This window comes from Rhamphochromis sp. 'chilingali', assembly GCF_963969265.1.
Source record: "Rhamphochromis sp. 'chilingali' genome assembly, chromosome: 4".
Classification (NCBI taxonomy): Eukaryota; Metazoa; Chordata; class Actinopteri; order Cichliformes; family Cichlidae; genus Rhamphochromis; species Rhamphochromis sp. 'chilingali'.
In genome coordinates this window covers 10,259,217-10,264,226 of record NC_137948.1, presented here as the reverse complement: position 1 = coordinate 10,264,226, position 5,010 = coordinate 10,259,217, and positions in this window count along the sequence as shown.

Here is a 5,010-nt window from a genome sequence, read left to right as displayed (position 1 = left end):
GAGAAAAAGGGGAGTGGAAAGGTACAAGTTGTCATCGAGGAAAAACGGGAGCTGGAAGCATGTAAATATAATAATAACCACTTCAGCCAAGAAGAGTGCCTGACGAGCCCAGTTGTAAGTAAGCTATTAAGACTCGACTGTACACCGTGTTCATGTTTTCCTCCGAAAACAATAAGTTCCGTTGGAGCAGCCTTTCGACACCTCTCTCTGTGTCTCGCAAGAAAAGTTGACCCACACAACAAAGTAAAGCTATTTTTCGGCTACGAGCTGACACGGACCCCGCCGTATTAGTCTGAGGTCCCTTTACTACAGTTCGGAGTCGCGGACCTTCAGTAATAGTAATAAATCACACAGCAATAGTACATTCACGTTGTTGTAAAAAGCATGATAATATATTAAGTAATCCAAAGTATTCAGAATACGTTACTGTCATTGAGTAACGTAACGGAATACGTTACAGAATACATTTTGGGGCATGTATTCTGTAATGGAATACATTTTAAAAGTAACCTTCCCAACACTGATTATGGGTTTGTTTTTTTTGTATTTTGTGTTTTCAGTTTTGTCACTGCTGGTTCTGCACATTTTTGAAGACTACATAGTCCATTTGCCTCCATTGAAAAGCACTTAACTTTGGTTTTAAATTTCATATTAAAATTAGTGACTTAATTAATTCACATATTTAACAGGGAACTACTCCACCTATGTTTTAAAGTTTTTAGGTTTAAAGTTAGAATTAGGTTTAGGTTTAAGAAGCTTGGAAGTGCAATAATATTACTGAATGCTTAATCATGCTTTGTGTAGATACCAAAAATAATTAAAAATAATGACAGTGTAACAGCATTGAGTGTGGGAGTAATGTTCTGGGTGGTTTGTACTGTAGCCTTACTGGAACAGGTAAATAAAATAGGGGCATCATTACAAGTATTATCAACACTTGGCCTTTTCCTGTGGTGAAAAGTAAAAGTATTTCATGTGCTCTTAGTAGCACATGCAGCTTGGCAATCTGATGTAATTTCCTGGAAAACTCCACCCAACCTTAACAGACAAGTGAAAACTCCAGTATAGCTGTACTGGGTTTATATTCTTAGTGCTGGAGAAACTGTGGGAAAAGCAATGCCGACATTGTCATTTGTGTAAAACATTAATAAGTTTGAGAAAATATGGTGGCAAATGATAACATTTCAGTAAAACAATGGTTCTATGGATGTTTTTTGGATGTTTGTAATAAAAATAAATGGGTCAGCACAATGGTGCAGCAGCTGGCGCCATCAATTCACAGCGAAAATATTTGGGGTTTTAATCCGTTGACCTGCTGGGGCTCTCCTGTATAGAGTCTACATGTTCTCTCTGTGCCTGCATTGGCTGGCTCCAGGCATGAACATCTTTGCATTAGTGCTGTGATAAACTGGTGACCTGTCCACAGCTACAATAGGCCCCACTCATGACCCTAAACAGAATAAATTTGTTAAGAAGACTGATGGATAGTATACACTTAAATGGATGTACTCACGTGTCGATAAAGAAATAAAACTGAACTTAATGTGTTTTTTTGTCCCATTTTTATTCTCTTTCCATTTGCTTCTGTAGGGTCAGATAATGTGTAAATATACTGTTAATTTCCACTGTTATGCTGATGACACACAACTATATGCAAATACAAAAATCTTTTGAAGGGCGAGGACGAGTAAAAAAAAGCCGCCCCGGCCTGTTTATAGTCTGTTTATATTCTAGCCTATTTGCCCCAAAGGCTGGGTGGAGCAACCCTAGTGTTTGTAGTAGTGCTCAACAGCATGATTTGAGATCCCTTCCCAGACGCCTTAACGCCCACTCACATCCTGGGCCATCTGATCTCAGGAATTCGCATGATAAGGTGGGGCCAGGTTTCACAATGAACTCACCCGAAACTCTGGCTGATTGGGACCCACACCCAGTTTCACACCTTGGCTCAGGCGATTAGAGGATCATCAGGGGGTCCTTTTGTCCCTCTCTGTGGGGGATACTCCCACTAGGTTTATATCTGGGACTCTCCACCATTTGACCTTAGAACTGAAGAAGCTTCTCGGATGAGAGGTGAAACGTCTTCAAGCAACTTAAAGAAGTCCAGACGCTTTTCTTTGCAAGCTCCTTTGACTACGATGACCTGGATGACTGAGAACCTTCACAGTCAACAGCATGATCAATTCACTTTTACCAACAATAGAAAAATTTGGACTGTGAAGCATATTTAGGGGCACGTGCGTATAATACGACCAGCCCAACTAGCCTCTTTTATCTCGACTAAAAGCCTGAAAACAATTACAATTGTAATTACAATCATAATTACAATGAAAACCCTCACAGCCTTAATCAACCCGCCTGATCTCCAGCCTTTCTTTTATTTAGAATAAATTAAAACTAGTCCAAATACATGCACACCATCAGGATGACTGACTACTTGCAGAAATCCCATACAGGCACAGGATAAACAGTGAGATGCCACTGTTTACTGTGGCATCTTTAAATTCATCAGATTTCTTGTAAACTTTGCTGCAGGCTGAAGGCAGCTAACCTCAGTAACTCCTAGCATGAAAAGCTAGAGTCCTTCATGTTTGTAATTAAAGCTTTAATTAAGTTAGTTTAAGCTTTAGTTAATATTTTTGTGTGTGTATGTAAACTAAAACTGTAAAATTAAAGCTGTTTTTGATAACATGGAAAAGAACAAACAGGGCTGTGGGAGAAAAAAAAAAAAAAAAAAAAAAAGGTTTTCAATCACGTGCCCAAAGTTGCGACATTGGATGCCGCTAAGACTGGTCTCTATGACGTTAGATATTTGATGTCACAAAACTTTGGTTCAGTGATTCCAAATCTGAGGTCCTTTTGTTCATTTCCACAAACCTGACCTGTAGCTTGGAAAACAATCATGGAAACCGGTTCTCCTACATTGAGGACTCTGCTACCAATCTGGATGTGATGTTTGACTCAGAGCTTTGTTTAGACAGTCATGCCTTCTCCAACTAAGAGATATTACCAAAGTTAAAACTGTTTTAATCCCAAGCAGACCCTGAAAGTCATCCATACTTTCAACTCATCACATTTGGGCTTGTAAGTCACTCTGTGTGAGTCTCAGCCAAAAATCTCCAAATTCAAAGAGACAGAGTCACATCGCTCCCATCCACGTGACACCAAACTCACTGTCTGTAATTGTAGATTTGATTTTATATTTTCCCCAGTTACCTTTATAGTGTCTGTGGGCTAAATTAAGTTCACTGACCGGAAAGGTGCTCTAGCCTGTGAGCTTCAGGTCAAGCAGCGTAAAACAAACTTTGCATGAAGGCGACACATAGAAACACATTTATGCATTTTTGGAGTCACCAACTGAATCCATGCAAATTCCGGTGGCAATGTAATGCATGCAATTTGCGCTGCTGTGACTTTACCACACAGCTTCCTTGTGATGTTGTTGTAAAGGCTCTGAACCTTCCTCCAAAACAGATGTGTTAGCAAGATAGCTCGACATGTATAAAATGCATTCCTTGAGCAGAGGAGCGATGCACCGCTTGACAATTTTAAACTACAACTAATTTTATTTACTTTTTTTTTTTTTTTAATCAAATATCAGGAATGTACTTTAAGGTAACACTACATTATTTGATACCATCTACTTCAACTGTGTGTGACCCATATATGCATTAACCCCCTAAAAATGTCCATTATAAATGCCCCCCAAAATGCAGGGTTTTAACTGGGTCATAATGGATATTTTTCAGAATCAGAATCAAATTCTGATTCTGAAAAATGTCCATTATGACCCAGTTAAAACCCTGCATTTTTTTCCCGCCCTAGTTTAATTAAATATACAGTTTTATACCCCCACCAAATGAAACCTCCATGAAGGAGCAAGCAAGCCTACCTCAGAACAGGGAGCAGGACTTGGGGGGTCTGAAGGGATTATCACTGGAGGGGACGCCCATCAGGAGAGGATCCTTGGAGGCGTTTTGCATACAGAAGTTTTTCAGATCTGCGGCAGCCTGGGACACCTGCAGAGCCAGACACACGAGTGAGTGTGTGTGTGTGTGTGTGTGTGTGTGTGTTGGGTGGGGGATCATGAAAACAAAAACAGAGTATTTGTGATTCCTGCTACAACCCTTTGTACCTCCCACTCTCTCATTTACATGACTAACTGGCTCATTTTTTTTGCATAACATTTGCAAGGAACAGTTCCATACACGAACGGGTGTGTCTGCTGTGTATCTCTGACAGATTATGCTCACAGTCTCCTTAAAATAATCAACCCAGGGAGGTTTAACTTTCAGAAATTCCATAAACGGGTCACTTCTCCTGACACTTTAGAGCGACTTTCTAAAACAAACTAATAAGCAGAAGAAACTTGTTCGCTTGTAGCTGCGATTTAAACTACCAGAAAGCAATCTGTGAGTCTTAAGTGTAACTTAGTGTGGACAACTTTGTTGAATCTACGGACACAGCGTCACTTCTACGGTCGGTCTCCGCCATTCAGCAGCAAGAACAGCTCAATCTTCCGTGTTTGTGTGTGAGTGTAGCAGGGGTTCGTTCGTACCTTGATCCTCCGGATACTGGCCTCGAACCGGAGCTGCTTCACGGCTCTCTGGGCGATAACTAAGTTGTTGTTGGCATTGTTGTTAGACATGGCGACGGCTGTCGGTAAAGACACGTTGAAGGCTGTTTCTTATAAACTGCCACCACCGAGCGAGAGGCAATTTATCCCTAACGGCTCCAAACTAAACCCGAGAGGGGAAACATCGTCCACTGGTCAGTGCCCCGCCCCCGCTGCGCCAATGAGGTACTGGATTGGACTCTAGACCCGTCAATCAAAAAGTAAACTCGGAGACACGCCCCTGAAAACATTAACCATTATTATTAGTTTCCTAGAGAGCAGATCTCGAGGGTATCCTGTGACCTTCAGCCACAACATTTATCACATCACTTAACGTCCACCACTGTGATAGCCATATCTACAATAAAATACGTGAAAATAAAATAAGTGAGGGT